Raw genomic sequence first — 14,657 nt, 5'->3', positions numbered from 1 at the left:
ATAGAGTGAAATCCTATTAGTTTAGACTCTTTCTCACTTAGATTGGACTTTCTATCTACAATATGCACCTTACTTGCATCATCAATTGAAATAGTCATGCTAGAAGCACTGGTACGAGAATACTAGAGACTTTAGTTTGGTTTCCCTGATTGAATTGCTAGTACTTTTTCCCTTCTCTTTTTCCATAGTCAAGTCTTGGTATACTTGATAAAAGCCTTTGGTCTATGGTTGATGTTGTCCTCCTCTTCTAGTCCACCCAATTATTGGTAATGTCATTTCACCCTAGTCTAGAAATCTCAACTCTACAATATCAAAGTCACCATCCTACACACCTTTGATATTCATTCATAATTTTAAAGAGGCAATTTGAGATAAGAGAAACCCAAAATGACTTCTTTTGTCCAATTCTTTTCCATCTTGACAATCCTCCCAAAAGTGTTCCACACGAGGAACTAGGGTTATTTGGCCTTCTAACTTTAGGGATCTCCTCACAATCTCTTTATTGTCAAAACCTTTCTGCTCACCACTAAATTTCATTTTAGAACTACATAAATCATATCCAATACTAATTGTGTCCTTCTTGGACATACATGAAAGTCGACCTAATTGAATAGGAAGAACTATTTCTCACTTCTCTTTAGAAAGAAACATTATAATTAAAGAGGAAAGTTGACAACATACTTTAGCTAGTATAAAGCAATCTAATGAATACCTTAGAAATTTCACAAGTTCATCTTTGAAACCCCCTATTCTGATATAGGTGAACCTAGGGAACTGAATATAGAAGCTACCATATGTTTGAACCAATCTCAATGCTTTCAATGACATCCTTCTTCCTAGAACACCTACTAGTTCAAGGCCTAGTTTTCCCAAAAACACATCATGATCTCTTCTATAAATTTCCAAAACCTGATTTCTTTGCAACATGGAATAGTACTAGTAAGTAGTTAGTGTTAGAGTAATAAAGTATTTTCTTATTAATTAAATCATATTCATTTAATTATTAAGTCACTTATTATCTCTAGTTTACTTAAGATAAACTTTGGGCATATAATAATTAATTATTTTATTAATTATTATCATGCAACCTAGGTTACTTACATGTTAGGGTTTTGATCTCATTTTATAAGGATTGATCTCTTTATAATTTATTCATTCACTTTTGGTAATAGCAATTTCTCTTTTTGATCAAGAATGTCTCATCTATTGATCTGGAAATTCCAACCTCCATAGCTTTTGCTTCTCTATTTTTGTGATAGGTGTTTGCATGCATGTGATTCTTGGGAGTTGTGGGGTTGAGCTTTCATCAACTTCAACATGGTATCAAAGCTCTAGATCTTCATGCCCCTATTTTATTTATTAGAGGCTTGGCTTGGCTTTCAGATTTGCAATTTTTGAAGAGGGTTTTGGTTCTTCAAAACATTTTTTTGGGATCTAGGCGGTCATTGATTTTCAAGTCACTTTGAGCTCAAATAGACATTGTCATTGAGCTCAGAGTGCCCAAAAACCCCTATTTCCATATAAGACATGTCTAATTTGGATATAGTTGCAATTAAGGAAAAAAATTCTCTCTAAGGCCTCGACACACAAATCGAGGTGATCTGTGCATTTTCACACAAAAATTGAGATTTTTGACATAAAAATTGAGGCAATGTGTGCATGTTGAAACAAGAATCGAGGTACATTTGTACATAATTCAAGATTTTTGGCACATAAATCAAGGCAATCTATGCATGTTGGCAAAAAAATTGAGGCAAATTTTCACATAACTTAGGGTGAGTTGGCACAGAAATTAAGACAATCTATGCATATTGGTATATAAATTGAGGCACATTTGCATGAAAACTAAGGTGAGTTGGTACAAAAATTGAGGCATGTTGGCATAGAAACTGAGGCACTTTGGCATGGAAACTAAGACATGTTGGCACATAAACTGAGGCATTTCACATTTGCTTGTCGTTCTGACTTTTTTTGGACCCACCTTCATATTTTTGCTCATATATAGGGCATACAGACTCTTTTTTTTTTCAAACAAGATATTTTTGGAAAGATGATTCTGAGCCAGACGCATTGGTGCAGGGTTTATTGGTAAGATTTTCTAGAATGGTGTCTTTTTTTTCTATCAAAGCAAGGGGTTCTATTTTGCACTCTGGGAGACATATCTTGAGCATCTGATCTTTGATTTGAGAATTCTTTATATTGTTAGAAAGGTCTTTCTATACTCTTTCTATTGATGTTGGAATTTTTTCTAGATTATACTCTAGGCACATTTTATTCAGTGTTTTTTTGCATTTTGGTGGATATCTTCGTTGTTTTAGGTTTGGGGATCAATTTTGTTGCTTCAAATGATTCATCATGGTTTGTACTATCTATTGTATTAGCTATATGTCTCTTTTGGTCTATTTAGACATCATTTGTAGGTATTCTTGCAAACACGTTGAGATAAAGTGCCATATTGCATCTATATTTTCACTTTAGTAATTTTTTTTCTTATTTTAACTTTTGATTCAAGTAGTTCATCTAAGGACACTCATATAGATTATTGCATTTTTGGGATTCACCATATCTTGTGTCGTATTGTACATGCACTACTCTAATTAAAGTGCCATGGGGATTGATGTTTTACATTTGTTTTCCATCTTCCTTTGTCTAGTGAGTTTCCCTTCTATGACATTAGCCACATGACGTATTTGAGACTAATCACCTCAGCACACACATATGTACTCTTGTGTGCATCTTGATCATCGTTCCTTGACATGTAGTTCTTTTGGCCCACTTTTCCAATTGTCTGCCACCTTGGCTTTGTCTACATTAGGGGGGTCCTTTTGTTGTTTCTCATGCTTTCTTGGTTTGATAGAGTGAGCTATGTATTCAATATTTGTTTCTATGTACTAGATGAATGCAATGGCTGGGTACCTATGCATTTCAGTGAGATGGGTCAATTATTATATAGACACTCTTCTTTTGTTCCTACTATGGATGCAACCTTCCATGTTTGATTGATCAACTCTTCAAGCTTTGGTGTTTTATGTCATATGTATCTTTGAGTTTAGTTATTTGCCTTATTTGCCTCCTGATGTGAGTAGTGTCCTCTAAGAGCACTCATGTAGATTATAGTCTTCTCTACCTAGCTAGGTTCTATTTTAGTGGAGGTTCTTTAGATCAACAATTACTTCTGATAGAGCTTTGTAACTTCTACATGCTCTAGTGGTGTTCTTCATGATCATCTTTTGTTCCTATCTTCTAAGACATTCCCTAATTTGGAGTCTTCTTCAGTCTTTTACTAATTCTTTTAGTATTATTTCCATCTCTTTTTGGAGTAGGGTTTTTCTCATGTAGTTTTCTCTATTTCTCCTTTTTTCAAAAATTTGGTTGTGTTTGGGTACCTCATCTGGCTTTTTTGTCGGGACCCAAATTTACTTTCAGTAGTAGTTTCTAGGTTTTTGGCTACTCCCCAAGTTTATCTTAAGGGGAGGTGTTAGAGTAATAAAGTATTTTCTTATTAATTAAATCATATTGATTTAATTATTAGATCACTTATTATATCTAGTTTACTTAAGCTAAACTTTGGGCATTGAATAATTAATTCTTTTATTAATTATATTATGTAACTTAGGTTAGTTACCTATTAGGGTTTTGATCTCCGTTTATTAGGATTGATCTCTTTATAATTTATTCATTCACTTTTGATAATAGAAATTCCTCTTTTTTCTCATCAAGAATGTCTCATCTATGGATCTGGGAATTCCACCCTCCATAGCTTTTACTTCTGTCTTTCTATGATAGGTATTTGCATGCTGGTGATTCTTGGGAGCTGTGGGTTTGCGATTTTCTCAACTTCAATAGTTATGCTATTGTCCCAGGGTTCATGAGGGATGCCAGTGAGATCTTGAGTGTAGGATAAGAAATATATTAAATAAAAAATATAGAAAAGTCATTTTAAAATTATTTGTGACAATTTCAATTATTCCCTCACTGAACTCACAATCAATTCCTTCCAATCCAAAAATCAATTTCCTTCTAATATTATTTCTATGTAGAATTACATCCAATCTTTGAATAGGTATGTTTCAAGGGAACCTTTGACTCTATGAAGCAGTACTACTAGGTCATGGACATGTTGTTTCATGTGGTCTTTGTTGAGGCTTTTAGGCAAGCGAGAACCCCATTTATAAATTTTTATGTCTGATGCCTTACTACTACACAATGGTTTTTATTAGGCAACTCATTGAATTTGGCCAATGATTATGTGGAAGTAAATTTTGAGTAGGATTCTTTTGGTATTTTGAGCACTAACATTATTATCCCCCAATTGATAGAAAACAATACCTCACCATTGCATTTCCTTATACACTTAGCCTCAATATCATAATGATTTATACATTCCTAAACCAATAGTGGACTTACAACCACAAGTAGAAAAGCTGCAATGGATATCAGACCACTTGAAAGTATGTCAAAGGTTGGTGGTTCAGTCAAGTTGCTAGTTAGTCTTTTGCTAATAGCTTCTAGATCTACCCGTTTCAAGTTTGTATCACTGATTATTGGACCTCTATAATTCATACTAGCAGTGTTGCCAAAAAGATGTAAAGAGGGCCTCATGGATTCTTCTAATGTGAACAATAACAACTTTCTAGACTCTAAGAAAAAGGAAATTTCATAAATACACATAAGATAAAGTTGCAAATAATTACCTTAAGCTTGCCGAATTAGAAAAAATTCTCCTTGTACTCCCATGTCTTGTTACCATATTCCACACTTCGGTTTAAATTACCAATTTATTGCAATTATATAGCAACTTCCAATTTGACAAAGGAAATGAAAGCACACCTTTGGAAACAAAAATAAAAAGATTTACATGTAGTGAATGATTCTTGATTTGACTCTGGGTGGAAAATATTATAAATGATACTCATGTCGTAAACTTAACCTTGCCACATAATGATTAATTTACTTGTGCGAGCCACCTTTTTTTTCTTACCTCATGTTGCCAAGTATGCCTTCTCTTAATTTCACAACTTTTAATGATTATCGTACTATGATAACTTTCCTTTAGCTTTCATTAATCATATGGTCACATCTATCTTTGAACTTTAGAATCCTCAACAAATCTCCTTGAACTATTTTGATATTTATGCAAAACAATTCAAAATCAATCACTACATGATGGTCGTGGGTCCTGCCTTTGGCCACATTGTATCTGTCTTATGTTACTATTGAACCTTTTTGAACCATTTTGAACATGGTGCAAAGTGGTTCAAATGGTTCCAAGTGGTACAAGATTTCAAAACCTTCCACTTAAAGATTAGCTAAAAAATGTGCAACACGTACAAACCCAACACATGCAATGAAAATTCTCTTAAGGCATATACAAAACATAAAGAATGAAACCCAATTGACTCAAAGCCATATGAACCTTTAGATTTGAAAAAGGATTGTAAAGGAAAAGGTTCATGATGAACTTAAAAACAAAACAAAGTGACTAAAAAATATATGGAGACTAGAAGGATTTTGTTGAGTGACCCTCCGCTTCAGCTAGTGTGGGATAATATAGCCAAGAGGCCTTTAATTTCCGTTGGGGACTTCCATTATTATCTACCGAAGCCTAACAATTACTTGGTAATTTGTGCAAGATGCATGCAAATTCTCATAGACTATGTATGATCACTTTTGGAGTGCCAAACATTTCTATATTCTAGGATAATAAACAAATGTAACACTAGGAAAAAATGCAATACTGTTGAAGTGTCGTATGGACCAATGTTGACTAGTTTAATGAGTAATGAACATCAATTCTTTAATGGCACTCTTCCAAACTCGAGCAATCCTTGCCAAATGTAGACATGGCAAGGTTGGTTTTGACAAACAAAGTAGGGACATTTCTTTTGAAACAGGAAAAAGTCACAATGTATGTTCTAAAAAGGAACCTAATGGATAAAAAATTGAAAGAAAATTTTGTAAATGAAGCAAAATGCAAAATTTTTAATCACTACAAAACCTAGCTTAGATCAATGCCCACACTTGAATTTGGGTCATTCCAAGATACATCCAGCTTGGACATAACCCATTAAAAGTTTTGCTTAGAATTCTTCATATCTAGAAAGTTGAAAATGTTTTCCAGTACCTTAGATTAAACTGAAAACATTTTCCAGTACCTTAGATTAAATTGAAAACATTTTCCAGTACCTTAAATTAAATTGATCAAGGAATATGATTGATGGCCTCGCAAATAAAAAATGGTTTTTAAAAAATGTAGTGAGAGATGGCTTGTGAGAGGATAAATATTTCTAAAATTATCGTAGCTTGATGACCTATAGCATGGTAGAAACTTCTAAAATTCTCATAACGTTAGAAACTTTGAGAATTCTTACAACATGATAAACATGAGTACATTGTTTTTGAAAAAAGAGGGGTAAAAACTTTATTGAACAATAGAACAAAGAATTACAAAACAGCAAAGGGCCAAAGCCCAAAGAACCACCAAAGATCATTCAACAACTAAATCATCTCTCCCTGATTCCACTTACATCATCCTCAAGAATCCTCTCCAATTCTCAACCTAGTTTGCTAGGCATTTGTTCCCACTCATCAATCTTTCCCCACCTACACTCTCAGATGCCCATTTTGCCAGACTATCAGCCGCCCTATTCCACTCCCTTGGAATATGAGCATAAGTCACTGAATCCATCAAAGAGCTAACCTATAATATCTGCTGCACTATCATAGACAACTGCCAACTAACATTCGTGATCTTCCTCTCAAGGAGAAGATTAACCAAAACCTGAGAGTCAAATTCACAAATCACCTTACGCCATCCAAGAGCATAGGCCCGTTTCAAAGCATAAAGAATAGCCAAGCCTTCCATTCTGTTAACAGTCTGCACTCCTTTATTAGCTAAGAAAATAAAAACCATTGATCCTGAGGAATCCCTACCAATCCTGCCAATCCCAGTTGGACCTGGATTGCCCCTGGAAGAGCCATTTATATTAATTTTCAAGAAACCAGCCGAAGGGAACACCCATCTCCCCATCCTTTGAAATTTTTGCGTCGTACGTCTACCCCTCCTGACACATGTTGAAGATGGAGATATACCTTGTATTCCCAACCTATCAACCATCTCAACATCACTTTTCTCAAGTGGTAACACAATCTCACTCTTAGCTTTAATAGTCTCTTGGATCATTCCCATAATTCTAAACCAAACCTGTTGGATCTCCAATTCATCACCTTGAAAGATTCTTTGATTTCTTTCCAGCCAAACTTGCCATAGCAAAAAGATAGGTCCAGCATACCAAACATCCTACAGGGAACCAAGGAGGGGGGCCTTCCAAGACTCCCCCAAAACTCCACCATGGATGAGGCATGAACGCAAGGGTGCCTCCAAACACTCCACCAAAAATGCCAAAGATATGATGTGAAAGAACAACAGAAGAACAAATATGTAGAGTCTTCCTCCCCCCTATTACAGAGAACACGCCATGAAGGACTAGAAAATTCCCTCTTCCAGATATTGTCCCAAGTTAGGCATCTATTCCAAGCCAAGGTCCAAATAAAGTAGTTACACTTTGGCCAAGAAAACTTATTCCAAATTTTCTTCCACCACTAAACCTCCACCCCACAAGTTGTTGGGAGAGCAACTCCTGATACCTAGAAGAAATAGTGTAAGAACCCTTGGGATTAGGGGACTAGGCCAATACATCAACATCCATAAGGGCGCTATAGTTTTGTGTAGAAAGAATGTAATGTAGCTCTGCTCACTCCATATCAAAACCAAAAGCCGACCATTCCTCTAGGCTCTTCCATCTTGCCTCCACCAACTGCCCCTTAAGGGAAAAGGATTTAAAGTCACTCACCTTTGACCATCCAGCTTCAAAAAACCTCTGGGACAATATACACAAATGAGGATGTTGTTCAACTATGGGAGGGTAGCCATCCCAAGCATCACGCTAGAAATTTGCCTCAAACCCACTCTTGCATATCCAGAAAAGGCACCCTAATAAGTGCAACCCCTTTCTTGAGGGTATTCCAAATCACCGAACCCTTTCCCGACAAGCTATACTGAAGGATATCTTTCTGGGGGATTCCAGGAAAGTACTTCTGAGACAAAATTCTAGCCCATACCCTATCTTGTTCCACACACCATCTCCAATACAATTTGGCTGCCAAAGCAGTACCAATAAGCATTGATTGCCTTAATCCAAGACCACCAAACTACTTTGGGCTACATACAACTTCCCATTTAATAAGGCTCCACTTAGTTGAAGATAAACTGCCAGCCCATAAAAACTGTCTAGCCAAGGAATCCAGGTCTCTAACAAAACTTAACAACGCCACCTGAATCATACACTTATAGAGAGGAAGAGCCTGAACCATAGATTGGAGTCACTAGACCCGACCCACAAAGGACAACCATCGGTGTATCCAATGAGTGACTCTAACATGGAATTTTTCCAGAATGATCTGCCAAGAATCCTTAGACTGTCTGCCCACTGAGATAGGAATCCCAAGGTAGACCAAAGGAAGACTCCCAATTTGAAATCTGAGAATATGAGCAACTCTCCTTTGAATCAACGACAGAGTGTTGAAGAAAAAAATGGAAGACTTACCTTCATTAATTAGCTAGCCTGAAGCAGCAAGATATACATCCAACACCTTGCGTATATTAGAAGCCTCCTAAATGGTAGCCATGCCCATCAAAGCCATATCATCCATAAACTACAAGTGTGACAGACCAGGCAGGCCCCCTCCCCAATGCCAACCCTGAACGAAGCCCCCCTCAACATTCCTTTTTAACAATCTTCCCAAACCTTCTGCCAGAAGAAGAAACGAGTAAGGAGAAAGGGGATCGCCTTGCTGTAAACCTTGAGAGGCTCCAAAAAGCTCAGAATGCTCTCCATTAATCAAAACTGAAAAAAAAGTCGTAGTCACACAACTCAAAACCCATCGGATCCATTCCTCCTCAAAACCAAAGGCCCTCAACACTTTTTGGGGGAATGACCAACGAACTTTGTCATAAGCCTTAGCCATGTCTAGCTTGATGAACATAGCCTTATCCTTAGAGTTGGCCATGGAATGAATAGTCTCAATAGCCACCACCACCCCATTCAAGATCTGGTGCCCCACCACAAAGCCACTTTGTTTTTCAGAAATTAACAATGGTAGCCACTTTTTAAACCTATCAGCAATCAACTTAGATATAATCTTATCTATAAAATTGCAAAGAGAAATAGGGTGAAAGAGACTTAGGCGATTAGCCCCATCCTCCTTGGGAATGAGAGCAAGAAAGGTAGAGTTTAGGGCTCGAAACATTTGCTTATTTTGCTAGGATTCTTGAACAACTGCTAATAAATCTATTTTGATAATGTCCCAAAATTCTTGGAAAAACCCAACCGGAAAGCCATTTGGGCTAGGAGCTTTACCCTTTTTCATCTGGAAGATGGTCCTCTCAAGCTCCTCCAAAATTATGCCACACATAAGGTGCTCTTTCATATCCTGAGAAACTAAAGAAGGAATACAAGAAAGGACCCGAGCTTCTTCAATCGAGTCACCCTTCGAATCCTCCCTAAATAATGAAGCAAAATACTGCACAGCTTCATTGGAGATATCTTGAGAAGAAGAAAGAACCTCCCGCCTATCTATCACCAAAGTAGATATAGCATTACCATGGCATCTGGCCTTCACCGAATTGAAAAAGAAGGTACTATTCTTGTCCCCCTCTTGAAGCCATTCAACCCGAGCTTTTTCTTTCCAAAAGATTTCCTCTCAGTTCCCATTCCTCCAAGGTTTTCAAAGCCCTAGCTTCCTCTCGCAACAAATATTCTAACACCCCATCCTCCCTAATCATCCTGGTGATATCATTCAACTCTTCTTGGGCCACATTTTTCTCATGGAAAATATTTTTATAACATTGCTTGTTCCATCGCTTGAGTCGATACTTAACAAATTGGAGGAGTTTAGCAAAAGTATACATTGTAGTACCAAAGGCAGGTCTACTATCCTTCCACCAATCAGATATACACATATACAGGTCTGAGTCCCTCAGCCACATGAGCTGGAATTTGAAGGGTGGCTTCTGAGGCAATTGGGTAGAAGAGATAACTAACTTAATGGGCCAATGATCTAAACCTCTCCAATCTAAAATCTCAAAACTGGAAGACCATAATCCGCCCACCCAAAAGCAGGAAAGCATGAACTGATCAAGACGTTTAGCAATGTAGCTGTCACCCACCCTTCTATTGTTCCAAGTGAATTGACCATTGTTGGGCTTGACATCCACAAGATTGAGTGCTGGTATATTATCCCGAAATAACATTGAAGAGGGCTCAAGTCTTGCATTACCTCCTCATTTTTCAGATAGATCAAGAATAGCATTAAAGTCTCCTGCAATAATCCATGGCAAGTAAGGAAATTGACTACGAACAAAATGAATATTATTCCATACAAGAAGCTTACCTTGGAACTCAATGGGAGCATAGACATTTGAGAAAAGAACAGATTCTCCTGACTCAAAGCACAAAGAGACCATGGATAAGGAGGATCTAAAAGATATCCACCACAATGGTTGAATCTTTCGTGGATTCTAGAGACATGCTACGCCCCCCGAAGATCCTTGAGTTCCAATGCACTGGCATTGACCATTCTTCCACAACTTAGGAGCTAAAATCATCATGCATTCCAAAGAAACTTTAGTCTCTTGAAGAAAAAGGACATCAGGAGAATGATTCCTAACCAATTCTTGAACAACTTTTTGTCTAGGGCCACTGTTCAAGCCCCTTACATTCCAAGAAATAATAATCATTTTGGGGGAGCCGAAAAGTGGGAATCCAATGTCTTAACAGACCCTGACTCCACTAAAGTCTCCCCTATCATCTTGATCTTTTCCAAGTCCTTCTTACGACCACTTTTACCACCTTTTTCTAAGACCCCCTTCTTGCCATCCTTTTGAAGAATTCCCAGATGAGGAGAAGACTTTCCACGCTTATCGAACTCTGAGACAATAGTCTGTGTAGGAGGAGCCGAGCCCTCTCGTCCTTGTCCCAAATCAACCTTTGACTTTAGAATCATCTGCGCACTTGCCTGCCCATATGTGACCATAGGCATGGTAGATTCCCCGTGTGTACCAGGAACAGGAATGGAAGAATCATTCTCCAGGCCGGAATCCATCACAAATTGATGACAACTAGTAAATCCTGGGTTAATTTCTTCCTGACCCAACTCATCCAGGACCTCAAATCTATTAAATGTGTCCTCATCTTGTCTCTCCCTTAGAGTCCTCTTTTGACCTCTATTTCGGTTACGAGCCTTTACCTGAACAAAACCCTCAGCATCCATAATATTGTTGGAAACAGACTTCTTCCCTCTATCTATACTAGGAGTGTTCCGAGGAGGAGGTAGAGCCTGCTGCTCAACTGCCTTGGCCTTCGAACATCTACGTATCAGGTGGCCATATTCATGACACAGGTGGCATCGGAAAGGAGGGTTTCATAATCCAGTTGCTGCACCTAAGAATATGGACCAACACTCCTTTCCACCACATCTGGCAATGGTCTGCTCAAATCCACTTCCACACAAATTCGAGCAAAAGTCATTACTTTTTTACTGAGGGTCTGTGTTGAAGGCCCCACTGGTTTTTTGAGCATCGAAGCAAGCATATGAAGAACATCCTCTCGACAACATTCTATTGGAAATCTGGGTAATTGAACCCACACCGGAACCCGATTCGGAAGCTCCTTAGAAGGATTAAAACCTACCTGCCGTGGCTTAACAAATAACCCAACTTGATTGTAAAAATAGGGCCCTCCCTCAAACACCCTATTACGATTAGCCAAACAAATGAATGTAACCATGAAGAAGTTATTTGCAAGCAAAGTAATCTCCATCTCACCCTCTGGTTCCCAAACTCTTCGAGCCCAATTTTCCAAAAACTGAAGAGATACTCTCAAACCCAAAAATTTACAATACAACGAGTGCTTAGAATAGTATTCCACATCTTTTGCAATTAAATCAAAGGGGATTACTAGTTTGGGTCTCTCTTTGCATCGTTCAAGGCAACCATTAATCTTTGTTATCTGAGATCCACCAAGCGGGCCCGAATCCAAAGCTCTTGAAATTTGAGAGAAGAGGGCATTATCGAACACCCTCGCCCCCTGTCCCGACGGACACACTTCCCTCGCATCGATTAGATCTATATCGGGCACAGTCTTAGAGGGCTCACCCCGAGACATAGCCCCACCCCCGTTGGACTGGCCACAACAAGGAACCCAACCCCGACCCCTGCAAAAAACCAAAAAATCTCACAGCAATCCATAGGACGGCGTCCAAAACCAACTCAGACCAGCGTCATTGTGATGTTGGGGATCAAAAACTCCTCCCCACACGTTCAAGCACCCCCCAACGCATGCACAAAAAAAAAAAGGAGAACGAGCTTAGAGCTCTTACTCTCAATCTTAATTTTTTTATTGTTATAATGTTAATACTTTTATATTTTTTTACTAAGATAATCAAAATTTAGAAAAGATAAGGTTTTTAAATAATAAAAAATAAATATTAAAAGTTAACTATTGTATTGTATTCTAATTCCTATTGATCCATTGACCTGGTCAAATTTAAAAATAGACAGAAACTAATAATAAAATACAACTGAATTCGAACGTACAAGAAAAATACAACTGTACACTGAATTTGAACAAACTTAATAATTGAAAGTTCCGAGGAACAACTTTTGTAATATAATCAGTACGGACATACTGTCACAAGTATTATTACATCTGCTCAGTTCTTTCCCCAATACATATGATTCCCAGTTTCTCAACAAAAGTCGCGCCCTTCACGTGCTCACGTACATGTTTTATCCGACTTGACAAGCCAAGCATCTTAAGACCCACAGTCACATGGAGCGCCCCTCTCCCTCCATTGACCGCTTCCCCTGCCCAAACGAACCTACCCTATGCAACACAGACGCAGAATAATCTTGACGTATACTGCCACACGAAAATACGTGCCATACGGATTCTAATACATCCGGAGAACAAGATCGAGAAAAATAGCCCGTACAGAAACAATGTTCAGTCTTTTCAAAGAAACAGAGATTTTGGACGAATTGGGCCAGAAATCGGTAACATCAATTGGAGACGGGATACCCAATTCCGTGACGCCTCGTGGGCAATGCGACGAAAAGGATGGAACACACTAATCCGATGGCCACGGGCAGCACGGCCAGAATCTCCTCCACCTCTTCTTCCGGGGCAGGGTAGAAGCACCCCACAACGTTTCTGTCATACAGAGCAATGGCCGCAAACACCATCAGAGACAGAAATGCGTGCACGAAATCCACCGGCCGCAATTTATACTTGGCCGGGTCGGGCGCTCCGCTGCCCGGGCTCATGTAGTCGAAAGTGTAGAGCCCTTTCGGCGTGGCAAAGCCGTAGTATACTTTGCCGTCGGAGCCCTTGAAACTGTCCGTAAAACTGGCGAGGAAGCCGGAAAGGCCGCAGCAGGCGAGCAGGATTCCCGTCATGTAACGCCTGACGTGGTCGCAGTGGCCGTTGTTGGAGACGAGCGGGCAGAGCACTTGGAAGAGGAGGAGAGTGCCCGTGGGAAGAAGGTTTGCCAGATGTGCCGCCCCGGCTAGGCTCTGAGACAGCGCAGATGAATCTGACCTTCCGACGCCATTTTCAGGCTTGTTGGAATCTACGTCGAGCGGCAGAAGTGGGGTTTTCTGCCCGTCTTCTGTTTTCGCCTGTGAAATTGTTGAACTGGATCTCTTCTTCGTTGAATTGGACATTGTGATTGCTGTTTCTCTTTGAGGATTGTTGTTTGTGTGTAACTGGGATTTGTATAAATAGTTGGAGGGAGCGCGTCATTAGGAGAGAAAAGTCTTGGGGCGGCCCGCACGTTTCCAACAACCGTGGTGGTGATTACGTGAGGAACACATCAGTTGGGTTCTTGTGTATGAGGCTCATTCAAAGTGTTGGAATTTTGAACCATCCGGGAACCTTCTTACAGATGCTACAGACAATTGGAATTTAACATGGTTTTGAAGATGTCCATTTACACGTTTTTACAAGACTCGTGTTTTAATCGTTGTTAATGCTGGATGCACATGGTCAACTAGGGGCAGGTTTGATATGGCTCTCTAGTTTATTTTCACTAACAGCGACTGTTCAACATTTTTAATGAGTCTGCGGTCTTATGAATATTGAATTTTTTTGGGCGTGTTTTAAATTGTATTTAAAATGATAACATGATTTTGCAGATGACAAAGAAACTTGGATTACATAGAGGAATCTATCTTTCTGGAATATCCATGAACGTTTTACCAGTATATTCTGAGACTTTTTTTTTTTTTTAACTGTTTATTACTTTCGTTTATGCTAGATGCACATGGTCAAGGAAGTGCAGGGGAGCAAAACTGTTTTAGTTTATTTAATCCTGGCGGTTTAACATTTTAAGCTGTAATTTGTGAAGTTAGCGTTTCTATCTATACTTTATTTTAAGATAATTTTAAATTGCATTTTAAATAAAACTATTATTAAAAATATTGTACGTTAAGTTTAGAGATAAATAAAAATGAGGAAATATAATTTTTGGAGATAGTGTTATTTTCTTAGTATATAATTACTTATTTTTAGCTTCTTTTTGTTATGTAGTCAATTAAA

General features: G+C 38.5%; 1 pseudogene across 1 annotated transcript; it reads right to left on the bottom strand.

Annotated features, from left to right (window-relative positions):
* Positions 1-12,695: 12,695 nt before the first annotated feature.
* LOC149577807 (protein DMP3 pseudogene) lies at positions 12,696-13,823 on the bottom strand (annotated as a pseudogene). The gene has a single exon (XR_016363937.1). The product of XR_016363937.1 is annotated as a protein DMP3 pseudogene (transcript).
* Between the last annotated feature and the right edge of the window lie 834 nt (positions 13,824-14,657).

Source organism: Cupressus sempervirens, chromosome 1 (assembly GCF_028749045.1).
Source record: "Cupressus sempervirens isolate cs-2001-9-10 chromosome 1, ASM2874904v1, whole genome shotgun sequence".
Classification (NCBI taxonomy): domain Eukaryota; kingdom Viridiplantae; phylum Streptophyta; class Pinopsida; order Cupressales; family Cupressaceae; genus Cupressus; species Cupressus sempervirens.
Note: the sequence above shows the minus strand (reverse complement) of the source record. Positions and strands in the feature narration are given on the sequence as shown.